The sequence below is a fragment of the Nicotiana tabacum genome, chromosome 9 (assembly GCF_000715075.1).
Source record: "Nicotiana tabacum cultivar K326 chromosome 9, ASM71507v2, whole genome shotgun sequence".
Classification (NCBI taxonomy): domain Eukaryota; kingdom Viridiplantae; phylum Streptophyta; class Magnoliopsida; order Solanales; family Solanaceae; genus Nicotiana; species Nicotiana tabacum.
This window is the reverse complement of record NC_134088.1, coordinates 53,661,323-53,677,832: the sequence shown is the minus strand read 5'-3', so window position 1 is coordinate 53,677,832 and position 16,510 is coordinate 53,661,323.

Genomic DNA, 16,510 nt, shown 5'->3' with positions numbered 1-16,510 from the left:
AATCTGAAGTTTAACTCAAAAATTGCCCGTGGGGCCCACGTCTCGGAACCCAAAAAAAGTTACAAAATATGAACACCCATTCAACCACGAGTCTAACCATACCAAATTAACCAAATTCCGACATCAACTCGACCTCCAAATCTTAAAATTCCTTATTTTTGAAAGATTTTGTAAAAATCCCAATTTCTTCCATTTGATTCACTAATAATTGATGAACATAACTATAAAATAATGAAATATAATCACATTCGGGTATAAAACACTTACCCCAGTCGAAGTCGTGAAGAAATCCTCAAAATCGCCCAAAATCCGAGCTCCAAAAATCCCAATCGAAAATGAAGAAATGACAGATTTTCAATCCTTATGTTTTTGCCTAGTTCGTATTTGCGGACAAAAATATCGCATTTGCGAATGAACAGTTCCTCGCATGAACAATGTTCGCAATTGTGATAAATGGTTCGCAATAGCAAACTGCACTAAAATCCAAAATCATCGCACTTGCGAATGAACAGTACCTCACCAGAAACCAGCAAACGCAAACTTCTCCGAAATGATCCGAAACCACCCCAAAACTGATCCGGAACCTCCCGGAGACAAACCATATATGAATTCCAATTATAAACACGCTACGGACCTGCTCGTGCACTCAAAACAATGAAAAGATGTTGTCTTGACCCGATATTGACCATGGTCAAACTCCCAAATTTCTTAACTTTACTAGTCTCTCAACTAATGATCCAAAAATACCCCCAAGCCCCTCGGGACCCCGTCAAATCATACCAACTAGTCCTAAAATATCATATGAACTTAGTCAAAACTTCAAATCACATCAAACAATGCTAGAACCATGAATCATTCCCCAATTCAAGCTTAATGAAATAAAGAAAGTTCCAACTTCAACATTCGATGTCAAAACCTATCAAATCAAGTCCAATTAACCTCAATTTTTTCATAAAAGTCATAAATGACATAACGGACCTATGAAAATTTTCAGAACTGGATTCCGACCCCGATATCAAAAAGTCAATTCCCCGGTCAAACTTCCAAACTTAAATTTCTATTTTATCCATTTCAAGCCTAAATTCACTACGGACTTCCAATTAATTTTACGAAAACACTCATAAGTCCAAAATCACCATACAGAGCTATTGAAATCATCAAAACTTTATTCCAAGGTCGTTTACACATGGGTTGACATCCAACCAACCTTTTAAACTTAAGTTTTAAACTTTGAAACTAAGTGTTCCCATTCATTCCAAGACCTCACCGGACCCAAACCATTTACCCCGACAAGTCATATAACAACTGTAAAGCATAATTTGAGCAGTAAATGAGGGAATATGGCTGTAATACTCAAAACGATCGGCCGGGTCATTACAGCGACCGACGCTTAACCTAGATACCCTGGTCAAGCAAGCCTTTACAATAACTTCTACCCAATTCACCCATGAATAAAGAGAAGAATACATTTCATTAATAAGTTAATAAGAAGTCATGTGAACAACACTAGTCTATTTTCCATTAGTCACGTAATTAACAAGTCCTTAAAACCGAACATTGTGCAATCATAGCTAAAGTGGAACATGTGACACGATTACAACATTTTTATTTAACCTTCCCAAAAATAGATACAACCCACACTATGTCTACAGATCCTCTAACAGGATCAAAAGAGTAGTATGACAGTACCGGCAACAAGGCACCGGCTATACCTCAAAATACTATGTACAAAGGATAAAAAGATATAGGACCTCGAGGGCTCACCAACCCACCAGAGGAGTGGGTATGCTGCTATTACTGGTCAATGCTACCTGCTATGGAACCACCTGCATCCATTAAAGATGCAGCGCCCCCAGCAAAAGGGACATTAGTACATATCGAATAGTACTAGTATGTAAATCTAAACACCCTCTCAATAGAACGAGCAACAGTAAACCGAGAATAAAACATAAAATCAATAAAAGACTCAAAAAGTATAAAGGTGTCAAGTCAAGGGAAAAGTAAATTTCAAATAGGATTCGGTAATATAAGTTAGGAGATCTTTAGCACCGGTACACCACCATGATTTAGCACGGAGTTCGATTTCATCCCGACCGGCTAAGCTGTCTCACCCCGAGGTGTACACTCAAAATACCACCATGTGCACGACATGGCATCCGATCTCAGCCCGATCGACTAAGCCGTCTCATCACAATGTCATGTGGGTCGACATCACATCACATCTCGCTAGCAATAATCTCATCTCATTTAAGGGAAAACATCTCAACACACCAATCTCATCTAATATCAGGGGAAACAGTCTCATAACATTAACACGGGGATTTGCCCCACATTCACTCCTACACCGATACGTGTAGTTTCGGGGTTAGGTTGTTTCGATCTACCCTTCCTCGTTGTCTAAACGATACTCCCAAGGTATTTATTATTAAAAGTACTTACCACTCAATTCGTATTCTTTTAAACCTCATTCATTTTATTGGCATCATTGGCCATAACACAATATCATTCTTGGCACGTTGGCCATATTTCTCACTTCATGCTCACTATTTTACTTTCAATCATTATCATGGATAATCAACAACAAGGCCTTTCAAATTAAGACTTTAAACACATACTTGAGAAATTTTAGGGTCTTAGGCACATGTGACTTCTTACACAGTTGACATGATAGCTTTCATAAAAATTCATGCTTTTAAATCATAACATAGTAACATACAGTCCGTACTCAATCCATACTCTCAAACATTAACTCAACATAATAAGAATCTTTGGAATACATATTAAATGCACAATTTTTTTGACACAAGACTTATTTGACAAAAATTCCCTTTATAAAGAGCATCACAAGACCTACAAGGACATTGCAGGGTTCAATTCTAAGAGAAGAGTTTAGCCAACATACCTTGCCTCGAGCCTTTTAATTTACTAAAATATTTCGGAGATCGTAGCCACTTCGATCTATTTAGTGATATAGCAAAATTTAACACAAATTAGCAAGGAGTTCACAATTCTAGCTCACTTGAGCATTTTACCAAACGCTAGGCGTGCATTAAGATTTTAAGGTCCTCCTATGGTGGATTCTTTCAACCCACTACCCAAAGTTTACCCAAAAGAGCTCAACAATCTCCCCACTACCCTATACGGTACATGCATGTAAAATAAACAACTCCCATACCCAAGAATTGCTTTACTAATTACCCATTTTTAGTTAAATTCCGAAATTAAGGGTTAGGGTGTAGAATCTTACCTTGTGGTTGAAGACCTTGTGAGTTACCCTAGAGAAATCTTCAAGGTTTGAACAAAGATTAATGAACAAATGACATAGAACTCCCTTTCTCACTCTAGACCATCTTCCTCTCTCTCTAAAATGTGAGTTTGAACCTTATAAAATGACCCTTAACATTGTTTTATAAGAATGGGGTCGGGTTTATAAAATCAAAAAACTGAAGCTCCGAAACATGATCTGTGGTCGCATATGCGACCGTATAATGCTTTTGCAGTCATCAAAATAGGCTGCAAAATGGCCCTCCGGAACTGGGCAATTCTGCCCCACTCTGCGGCAATTATGCGGTCCGCAGACCTGTTCTGTGATCGCATAATGCACCGCAGAACCTCCCTCCGGAAACTTTTCATGCTGGTTCCACGGTCTGCGAAATGGTTTTGCGATCGCATAGTGACCGCACAATATTACCTAAACTTTGCCCAGTTTTCTACTTCATTCTGCAGCCATTTGGCGGCCCGCAGAGTGATTCCACGGCCGCATAGTGGGCTGCAAAAATGTCTTTTTCTGCAAAAACTTTTCCTTCACTTCGTCAACACATAAGCGTACTTCGGCACTACGAAACCCGGGTTTTAGGTAAAATATTTACGGGGCCTTACAGTTAATTATTGAGTATATGGGGTCAGTTGTACTCACACTACACTCAGTAGTTTATGTGCAGATCCAGGTACTGCCGAGAGAGGTGATCGTTAGCAGGTGGTACCCGTACAAGTCCTTGGAGATTCGAGATAGATGATAATTCCATATGTGGACCTTGAAGTCTCATTTCGCCTTGATTATGTTATCACTATTTTATCATTCAGACAGTTCTGCATTTTGGATTTGACTATGTATCTAAATTATGTAACGCTCATATACTTGTTGACACCGGATCATGGGGTGGATTTAGATGCGTTGTTGCTATTGACTTCAGTTATTTAAAATTATTCTATTGTTGATATTATATATTTATGTTATTTAAGTTTGTTCCTGTTTGATTAATGCTGGCTTGCCTAGCACGCAGTGTTAGGCACCGTCACGACTTTGGTGGAGTTTGGGGACGTGATAGTAAAGTTGATTTAGGAGAGGCTTCACAAAGCTCAATCCAGGCAAAAGCTTTTTGTGGACCAGATGATTCGTGATGTGGCTTTCATGGAGAGTGAGAAGGTTCTTCTTAGAGTTATGCCCAGGAAGGGTGTCATGCAGTTCGAGAAGAAGGAAAAGTTGAGCCCGAGGTTTATTGGACCTTTTGAAGTGTTGGAGAGAGTTGGCGAGGTTGCTTATAGACATTTTTTTTCCTCCTAGTCTTTCGAGAGTTCATTCAGTATTCCATGTTTTATAGCTTCGGAAGTATCATAAAGATAAGTCCTATATTTTGGACTTAAGTACAGTGCAGTTGGAAGGAACGCTTATGAGGAGGAGTCGGTGGACATTTTTTTTTTGGCAAGTTCGGAAGCTCAGGTCTAAAGATATTGTAGTGGTGAAGATGCAGTGGAGAGGTAAACCGGTCGAGGAGGCAACTTGGGAGACCGAGCATGATAAGCAGAGCAGATATCCTCATCTTTTGGGAACTTCAGGTATGAATCTAAAATTGTTCAGGGATGAATGTTTGTTTAAGAGGGGGAGAATGTAATGACCCGTCCAATTGTTTTGTGTATTTGAGCATATTTCCTCATTGATGCTTCTCGTGTGCTTAGTTGTGGTTTTGTGATTTGCGGAGATGGTTGGTTTGGTTCCGGAAAGGTTTTGGAATGAATTGGAACACTTAGTTCCATTGGCGAAAGCTTAAGTTATAAGTGAATTGGACTTAGGCGCATGCTCAGATTTGATTTTGGAGGTTTTAGGATGATTTGTCTTTTTTTGCTGAAAGTTAGCAATTTGAAGGTTTAGAAATTTCATGGGTTGACTTTCTGTGTCACGGCCCGACCTTTGGGAGCCGACCGGCGCTCAACTTAGATACCCCGGTCGAGCAAGCCTGCACAACGCCGTCTACCCAACTCACCCATGAATAAAGTGAAGATGCGTATCATTAATTATACAATAAGAAGGTCACGTGAATAACACAATTTCAATACCATTTGTTACTTCATTTATAAGTCTCAAAGGATGTTACACATTCATAGTTTGAAGTGGAACATGTGATACAAATACAACATTTCTAATTTGACTTTCCGAACACCAATATACAACCCACACTATGTCTACGGAGCCTCTAACTGAAACAAAAGAGTATTACAATAGCGCCGACAACAAGGCTCCGACTAAATCTCAAAATGCTATATACAAGGGATAAGAGATACAACACCTCGGAATGAAGTGGGGCTCACCAAGTTCGCTGAGGAGAGGGTGAACTGCTATCACTGCTTAAGGTCGCCCGATGTGGAACCACCTACATCCATTAAAGATGCAGCACCCCCGGCAAAAGGGACGTTAGAACATATAGAATAGTACTAGTATGAAACACTAAACACCCCCCCCCCCCATTGTAATGTTTTGAATATCATTCATTTCATTGGCATCAATGGCCTCGGAGAGCGCGACCAATGCTCAACCGAGATTACCCGGCCGAGCAAGCCTACTCTATTTCCTTCTACCCAACTCACCCATAAATGAAGAGAAGATAAATTTCATTAATTAACACCAAGAGGATTCATGAACAACACTAATTCCATCACCATTAGTTACTTCATTTATAAAGTCTCAAAATACATACACTTTCGTAGTTTGAAGTGGAACATGTAATACAAAAGATACAAAAGAGTACAATGATAGTGCCGGGAACAAAACTCCAACTATACCTCAAAACATAATACACACGGAATAAAAGATGCACTAGCCCAAAATGATGTGGGGCTCACCAAGTCAACTAGGAAGAAGTGTACCGCTATCACTGGTCAATGCCTTCCGCTGTGGAACCACCTGCATCTATTAGCCCCACGCAAAAGGGACATTAGTACATGTCGAAAACTACTAGTATGAAAACCAAACACCTATGCAAGGACTTGGAAATACAACATGAATATGATGAATCATGGTAACAATAAAAGGCTTAGATAGCCGTTAAAGACATAGCAAATTTATTAAGAGCTTTCAATAACATTTATAAAGTTTTAAGTAGGGGGTCCTCTGCAACCACCTTTACACAAAGTGGCCATGCCGCCTCACACGAATGTATGCGGGTGGAGGTGCAATCACAATACCAGAACTCTATACAAAGCGGCCCTACCACCTCACCCCAATGTATGCGGGTGGAGGTGTAATCACAATACCACAACTCTACACAAAACGGCGATGCCGCCTCACACGAAGGCATGCGGGTGGAGGTGCAATCACAATACCAGAACTCTACACAAAGCGGCCCTGCCACCTCACCCCAATGTATGCGGGTGGAGGTGTATTCACAATACCACAACTCCACACAAAGCAACCCCGCCGCCTCACCCCAATGTATGCGGGTGGAGGTGTATTCACAATGCCACACTTCGGATACCCAAAATGATAATAGTTTTTACAAAAGAGTTCTCTTCTAATCGACCATTTGGCACCTTTGGCCTTAGCAAGTGTAAGTTCATAAGGTTTCATCATATGAGAAATAAGTTTTTAATCACACTGATTTCATACAAGACTTTCTTCCCAAAAGGGGTATAACATAATTAAGACAAAATAGATAACCATTAACACACGAGGGTTCTAGCACGACATGCCAATCGAGAATCAATTTTACTAGTTTGAATATCCCACATCAATAGCGTTCCATGTTCGGACTTCACACGATTGAGTTTTGTAAGAATATGGGAATTCCAATACCAGAAAAGAGTTTAGCCTTTATACCTCGAAAAAGCTTTTCGTAATGTAACAATAATGTCCCAACACTTCTATATACGAATCTATAGAGGAGGAGAGAATTACAAGCACTATTAGAGGAATTCAAATGGCAAGGGTTGTTATAAATATGACCCGACCTTTCCCTTGGCTAATTCAAGAACAACACCACCCAAGATTGTTCAACAACTTCCCCATCTCTATTAGCTCATACATGTGATACAATCTACCCTCATCACCTATAATCAACCCAAACCCGAAATTGAAGAATTGGGGGACGGAATTCTTACCTTTTTGATGCCCTAGCAAGTTTCTTTTGATGAAATTCCAAGGTTTTTGTCACGACCCAAAAATCACTAGTCGTGATGGCACCTAACTCAACCTGCTACGTAAGCCAACTAACAATCAATACAATCTAAATGAAATTTGTAGGAAAATAATGAAGAATTATTTGAACTTTTACAAATTAACCTAAGAACTGGTGATACAAATCATGAGCTTCTAAGACTTAGAATTTACAAAGTTGATACAAATAATTACACGATCTGTTTGAAAGCTATATAAACAGATTAACAAAATCTAAAGCCACCAAGGATAAGTGGCAGCTATATTCGAAATGCACGAACATCTTTAGGGTCGCTCCCGACATCACCAGCAGCTCCGCTCCAAAAGTCTGCACGCAAGGTACAAAAGTGTAGTATGAGTACAACCGACCCCATGTACCCCGCCCGGTTAAAACCTGAGTCTAAGGGTAGTTCTTGACTACCCAGAGCCTCACAAGTCCAAATACGTCTTTTGTTTCCAAATCCGAGTCCTATTCGACTCTCAAATCCTAAATTTTTATTTTTCAAAGTATTGACAAAATCCCCAAATGTTTTCCTAAATTCTCATGAATTTGATGTTAAGTCTTATGTAAAATCATGCAATGTAGTTGAGAATTGATTAGAGCTACTTACCCAATGATTTGGTATGAAAATCCCTTCACTAAAATGCCTCCCATCGAAGCTAGAGTTCAAAATATAACAAAATGAAGCTAAGTCTCGGAATTCTCAGCATTTAGCAGGCTGCGGATGTCGCTTTTAGCGACAAAGGGTTTGCAAATGCGACCTCCGCAAAAGCGGATAGAATATTGCAAATGCGACCCCTGACAGACCAGGATTTCATTGCAAATGCGATACAGAGTTCACAAATGCGAAACTCTTCAGGCTTCGTAAAAGCAATAACTGCATCGCAAATGCGATCCAGTCCCCAGCAACCCTGGTTCACAAATACGAACACTACCTCGCAAATACGGTAGTCGCATTTGCGACCAAAATATAGCAAATGCGATGAAACCAGAACAACACTCAAGGTTCTTACCAAAACACTCCGAAGCTAATCCAAAACTCACCCGAGCCCCCGAGGCTCCAAACCAAACACCCACACAAGTCTAAAAACATAACACGAACTCGATCAAGCGATCAAAACATCAAAAATAACCTCTAGAATCATGAATCGTGACGCCAAAACACATGAAGATCAAAGTAAACTTCAAGAACCTCTAGAATCGCAACCGAGCGTTCGAACCATATCAAATCAACTCCAAATGGCACCAACTCTTGTAGACACTTCACATTTGACATTACAGACCTACTCCAACTTCTGGAATTGGAATCTGACCTCGATATCAAAAAGTCCAGTCCCGTCAAACTTCCAAAAAAATCCAACTTCCGCCATTTCAAGACTAATTCAACTACGGACTTCCAAATTACAATCCGAACGCGCTCCTAACTCCAAAATCACCCAACGGAGCTAACGGAACTAACGAAACTCCATTCCGAGATCCAATGCAAAAATGTCAAACTTGGTCAACTCTTCCAACTTAGAGCTTAAAACTTGAAGTTCATTCTTCCAAATCAATTCTGGATAACTTGGAAAACAACACCGACGATTTACGCAAATGATAATACATCATGCGGAGATACTCGAGCCCTCAAACTATCGAGAAAAAGTGCAAATGCTCAAAATGACCAGTTGGGTCGTTACAGTTTGATCAAAGTAGATTAGTAAGGTCCTTAGTCCTCCCATGTCTCTCTCTAGGATAGCTCACTCCTCTCTCTGAAATGTCAGAATCTCCCCGAAATATGAACCCTCAGGCCAGATAAATTGAATGGGGGTCGGATTATAAAACTATAAAGATGAAGCCTTGAAGTAGATCTACGGTCCGCAAAATGGACCGCATAATGGCCGTCCAGAACTGGGTGGTTCTACTTCACTCTGCGGTCCGCAGACCAATTCTGCGGTTGCATAATGGACCGCAGAACCTCCATTCAAACTTTCTCTTGCTGGTTCTGCGATGGGATCTGCGGCCCTCAAAGCGGTTCTGCGATTGCATAATGGGTCGTATAATGGTCCTCAAAATTGGCAAATTTTTCTGCTTCACTCTGCGGCCGATCTGCGGCCCGCAAACGGGTTTTGCGGGCGCATAGTGGATCGCAAAAATGCCATGTTCTGAAAACGTTTTCCTTCAACTCCTTGATGCATTGAGAAACCTCAAAAGTCCGTACCGCGGTCTACAATCCTCACATATATTAGCTTACCTTGGTACCACAAAAATCTCGAGTTCTAGGTGAACTTTCACGGGGCCTTACATTGGTCGCACATCATATTTCATACTCCCTTCTTTCACTTTCAAATATCATCATGGATCATTAACAACAAGGCTTTTCAAATTAAGACTTTAAATACGCATGTGAGAAAATACGAGTCTTAGGCACATAGAGATTTCTTATACAATTTGGCATAATAGCTTTCATTTGAGCTCGACATGAAGTCACAACATTTTAATACTTTGAAAACGCTCCTGAAGGATAACATAATATGATAAGAACATTCGGAACATATTTTGAACATATATATATATATATATATATATATATATATATATATATATATATATATATATATATATATATATATCTATCTTTCAATACAAGCTTATTCGGAATAGCCAATTTTATAATAAACAACTCGGGACTTACATAAATTGGGATTAAATTCTAAGAGAGAAGTATAGCCTATATACCTTGTTTACGTTTCCTTGAATTACTACAATGTTCCAGAAAAATCTTAGCAACTTCGATCTATTTGGAAATATAACAAATTTGAACACAAATTAGGAAGAAGTTCACGGGTTCAGCTTATTTGAGCATTTTAACAAACAATAGGTGGACATTATGATATCAATGTCCACCTATGGTGGGTTCCTTCAATCTCACAACCAAAATTCTACCCATTTGAGCTCAACAACCTTCCCACAAACCTTGATAGCACATGCATGCATGAATACCACTCTCACGCCCAAGAATAAAATTCCCCATTAACAATCTTCTACACCAAACTCGAAATTGAAACTAGGGCAAGGAACCTTACATCCTAGAGGAAGACCTTGTGAGTATTCCTTGTGAATTCTCCAACATTTGAGCAAGGATTGATGAGCAACTAGCTGAGGGACTTCTCCTCTCACTCTATAGCACTTCCTCTCTCTAGAAATATTAGATTTTGACTTTACAAATGGTCCTTAACATCTATATATCGAAATAGGGTCGGGTTATAAAAACCAGAAAATGGACGCTATGAACACAATTATGCGGTAGCAGAGTGGACCACAGAATGGGTGTGCGGTTCGCAAAATGGACCGCATAAGTGATGTTAAGAACTGGACTGCTCGGGTCAGGTCTGCGGTAGTTCTGCGGTCCGCAAACCTGCTCTTCAGTCGCATAATACGCCGCAGAATTCCCCTCCGGATAACTTCGTGCTGGGTCTCCGATGGATTGTGCGACCCATGAAAACATTATGCGGTCGCATATTGGACCGCAAAATGACCCTCCAAAATTGGCCATTTTTCTGTTGCACTCTGTGGCCGGTCTACGGCCCCCACAGTGATTCTGCGGCCACATAGACGACGGCAGAATTGCCCTGCTCTGCGAAAAAAAAACATTTCTTCAATTCCCCAATGCACTATTCAACCCATAAGTCTACCTTGGCATCACGAAACCACGAGTTCTAGGTGAAATTATTTTACGGGGCCATACATCCTCCCCCACTTAAGATTATTCGTCCTCGAATGAGGGTCAAATCAGGAAAAAAATTGTTCTCTAACAAGTCCTTCAATTGCTCCTTAAGTTCCTTCAATTCTGTTGGTGCCATTTTGTACGGTGGAATGGATATAGGCTGCGTGCCTGGCATCACATCAATTCCAAAATCAATCACCCTGTCTGGTGGAATCCCAGGGAGATAATCAGGAAAAACCTCTAGAAATTCATTCACAACAGGCATAGACTCAAGTGTAGGTGCCTTAGCATCAGTGTTCGTAACCCGGACCAAATGGTAAATACACCCCTTGTTGTTCATCTTCATGGCCTTAAGGTAAGAAATAAACCTACCCTTTGGCACCACATCATCCCCCTTCCATTCAATAACTGGCTCATTTAGAAATTCAAACCTAACGGTTTTGGTTCGACAATCAAGCTAGGCAAAATATGAATAAAGCCAGTCCATCCCCATTATTACATCCCCAATTCAATAAGATCGGCTGTGGTGTTCCGACCATGCACCGTGACAATATAATCCCTATAAACCCGTACGGCCACAATAGACTCGCCAACCGAAGTAGATACAGAGAACGACTCAGGAAGCTGTTTCGGTTCTATCCCAAATTCCATAAAAACAAAAGGGGTAACATAGGACAAGGTGGAACTGGGATCAATAAGAGCATATACATCATGAGATTGGACAGTCAATATACCTGTGACAATATCTGGAGAAGCCTCTGAACTCTGGCAACCACTCATAGGATAGAAACGATTGAGTCTTCCTGAACTTTGTGCACCACCCCTAGCTTCAGCACACCCTCTGGGTGCTGGAGCGCCTCGAGCTGGAGAAGGTGCTGCAGATGTAGTAGCTGCAGAACTGGCTGGTTGTGTTGCACCCCTGCCCATGCTCTGGTGGGACGAACGGCAATCCCTCTGAATATGACCCTTAAATACCACACCAGTAGCATATGTTCTTGTCCATGAAGCAATCCCCAAAATAAATCTTCCCACACATAGGGCATGGGGGACTCCGCTGCTGTTGGAATCTCCCTCCAGGCCGACTTTGCTGGTAGGGTCCCCTATTGCCCTGACTGGGCCTAAAACAACTCCACTGCTGCTGACTAGGCCCTGATGGCTAGGCACTAACCGAAGACTAAGCAAAGGACTGGGATGGCCCTGACAACCCTCCCCTGAATGCTTACCTGCCACCACCACCACCAGAAGTACCATTAAAGTTTCCAGCTGATTGGGCCTTGTTGCTACCCTCTCGCTCCATTCTATTCTTCAGTTTGCAAGTTTCTGTGGCTTGCAAAAATGCCACTATTTTACCATTATTCATATCAGAGTTCAAGATAGTTGTAGCGGCCTCATTAATAACTAAGGGGCTAAGGCCCTGCACAAACCGATGCACTCTAGCATCCATAGTGGGCAACATGAAGATGACATACTTGGACAGGCGTGCGAACCTCATATAATACTCTCACACATTCATGATACCTTGTTTCAGACTCTCAAACTTGGCGGCATGGGCTGCCCTAGTCTTGGCAGGCAAGAAATAGTCGATAAAGGCATCGGCAAACTCACTCTACCTCGTCGTAGGGCTCCCCTCCCCAGGGGATTTCTCCCACATCTCAAACCAATAACAGGCCACCTCTTTCAGGCGGTAGGAGGCCAACTTTACTCCTTCTGTCTTAGTATCTTGCATAACTCGGAGAGTCTTGTGCATCTCATCAATAATGTCTTGGGCCTCCTCCTCATAATTAGTACCCGTGAACACTGGATGATCCAATTGAAGGAATCTGTTCACCCTAGAACTAGCAGAATCCCCTTGCTAGCTGGAAGAAGTAGGTGCAACATTCAATCTCTGGACTTGTGAAGCCACTATCTTAGCCAACATCTGTATGGCACCCCTAAGGTCCCCATCAGAAACACCGGGACCAGAAGCTGGAGCTGGAGGTGGAATAGCTGCACCCTTAGTAGGAGTAAGGATTGCTTCAGTCTGAGCAAGAGTAGTAGAATCAGGTGGTGTAGTAGCTCGGGGAATATCCTCACCCCTCAGGTGTTCATCCGCATCATTAGGTATAGAATCAACCGCCACTCCTGGGTGGCATTGGCTCCTTGGCCATTTCTTGCTTTCTTCCTAGGCATCATGTACTAAAAATTAGAGTAATGCACGAGTTAAAGGAGGAAGAGTCATACAATCAGCTCTATCACGCGATCTAGAACATCAAAGAAATGTATCATTCTTAAAAGCCCAAGTAGCCTTCTAATTTTTGATGTGGTTGACAACACACCGATAAGAAACTCTACTATACATGGCTCCGAGACATCCGAGAACACTTTAAAACCTTAGGCTCTGATACCAAGCTTTTCACGCTCCGAACTCGAGGAGCGCGACCGACGCTAAGCTGAGATACCTCAGGCGAGCAAGCCTGCACAATGCCATCTACCCAACTCACCCATGAATAAAGTGAAGAGGTGTTTCATTAATTAGACAATAAGAAGGTCATCACGAAACCCTGGGTTCTAGGTGAAATATTTTATGGGGCCCTACATTCTGGGACTTGGTATAGGTACACTTTATCATTTATAACTTGTATTCCAAGTTTGGTCTCATTCCGACTTGGTTTGAGATTCTTTTGTTTCAAAGCTTGCATGATGCGTTTTGGTGTTCGTTTCGTGGTTTTGTATGTTATTTTGATATTCCGATCTCGTGACCGAGTTAATATGAGGTTTATGTACTTTTGTGGATGTTTGGTGTGGGGACTCAAGGGTAGCAATTGAGTTTTGATTTTGATTTCAAAGTAGATTGGTGAAGCTTCAGTTTTGCTGGCGCTGCAGACCTCACATTTGCGAGGGAGTGCTCGTATTTGCGAAGGACCACAATATTGTACTCGAAATTGCTTTTGCAACGGTTGGCTGTCATAGGGGACTTCTCATTTGCGAGGGGTCTCATTGCATTTGCAACATTGGCTGGCATGCTGGGAACTTCGCAATTGTGAGGTTAGGGCTCACATTTGCGACATTTGCTGGGGGCAGACTGGGTTTGCATTTGCAAGCTCAGGGTCGTGTTTGTGGAGGTCTCATTTGCTAGCCTCTAGTCGAAAATGCGACATCTGTAGTCTTTGTGAGGTGCTATGTTTTAAGAGGATTTTCACACAAGGCTATTGGGTAATTGATTTTCACTTGGTTTTGAAATTTTATCTTGATTACTCATGAAATTTTACACCTAAATCATAGAACTTTAAAGGGAATTTTTGGGGACGTTTGAATATATTTTGAAAAATAAAAATTGGGAATTTGAGAGTCAATTTGGACTTGATTTTTGAATCTAAACACATATTTGGACTCGTGGGGTTATGGGTAGTTGGGATCTACCCCTTGACTCGGGTATTGACCATGTGGGCTCGGGGTTGATTTTTGTTAACTTTTGAGGAATTGGGTAAATATTGGGACTTTATTATTTGGAATTGATTTCTTTAGCATTGTTTGATCTTATTGAGTTATTTTTTGCTAGAGTTGAGCCGTAAGGAAGGGAATTTTAAAGGGAAGGCATTTCTAGAGTATTAATTTGGCTTGTTTGAGGTAAGTATCGTGCCTAACCTTTTATGGGAGAAATACCCCTTTAGGATTTGGCTTTATTTTCCTATTCGTCTTATATGGAAATTGACATGTACGCGAGGTGATGAGCGTGTACAGATGCGATATGCGTGGTTTATTATCGGATTATACATTAGGCTATTAATATTCCTTGATTTGATGATCTGCATTACATAAAACATGTTTAAACACATCGTGACTACATGAAATTGATTACTACAATTGATTTTGCCGTAGTCATGTTTTATATGTTGAACACCCATCTCCATTTTATTTTTTCATGTCCTTATGCATCTTGTTAATAAATTACGGGCTTATATCCTTGATGAAAATTTGGCATACTGCTTTGTGATAATTATGGCACATGTGGACATGTTGGGCGAATTGATTGGGTCTTGGCGTGAGGTCTCTGCTATGAGATTGTGATAATTGTTATGCACATGGGGCGAAATAAGGGTAGCGTTTTCTCAGGTTTTCCCATATGGCGAAATAAAGGTGGTGATATGCACATGTGGCAAAATAAGGGCGGCATTTCTTGATATTGCACATGCAGCAAAATAAGGGCAGCATTATTGATGTTGTTATGTGATTGTTGGAGGGTGATTCTATTGATGATGTTTATGCGATGAAACAGGGATGATATTTTTGATCATATACATGTTTTCTTTAAACTCTGTCATGTATTTTAATGAGTTGCCAGTTGTATTTGACATGATATCATATGCCTCTATTTTTACTTGATGATTTGTTGTTGAAGATGGATTCTCCTACGTTTAGTTGTTATCACATGTTCTAACGAGATTGTTGATATTGTCTTCCGTTACATATTTTGTTGCCAATTATTGTTATATTGCAAAGGTTTATTGACTAGTGAGTATCATATGACTTGAATCTCGTCGCTACTCCACTGAGGTTAGTCTTAATACTTACTGGGTATCGATTGTGGTGTACTCATACTATACTTCTGCATATTTTGTGCAGATCCGGGTGTTGGCGACAGTGGACATAGGATGTGAGTGCACACACCGACCATGAGGATTCAAGGTAGTGCTAAATGATCGTCGCTGTCCCTTGAAGTCTCATCTGTTAAGTTAATACTGTTAATTTTACATTCGAAAAGTAATGTATTTTGAGATACCCTTTCAATTAGAGCTGATGAATTTGTACTACCTAGTTTTGGGAGGTTATATTTGGTATTACCATTTTGGCTTATGTCATAAATATTTCCGCTGTTTATTGTTAAATTCAATCTCATTATATCTTGTATTGATAATTATATATTGTTGATGTTATGGGCTTATCTAGTTTTTGTTACGACCCAAAACTAACCTGTCATGATGGCGCCTATCGTGGAACTAGGCAAGCCGACTCATTTCCAAAACAAACCGATATTTTCATTTCAAAGAAAAATTCAAGGCTATTTAACATACAAACCTTCGTAAAGGAGTTCAAATAAAAAAAAACAAAAGTGCAGAAAAGAGACTAACATAGTCTCGAAAATATCGGGGTGTCACTAGTCATGAGCATCTACTACAATTTGTCTGACAATATCGAGACTAACATAGTCTCGAAAATAGCTAAATACAACTAAAGGAAGATAAAACGGAGAAGAGCAGTGTTGCGATCGCCAGGCAGCTACCTTGATATCCCCGAGAAAATCTGCAAACAGAATAGTCAACAGCCGCTACCGTGTCTAGTTACACCTGGATCTGCACACAAGGTGCAGGGAGTACCGTAAGTATGCCAACTCAGTAAG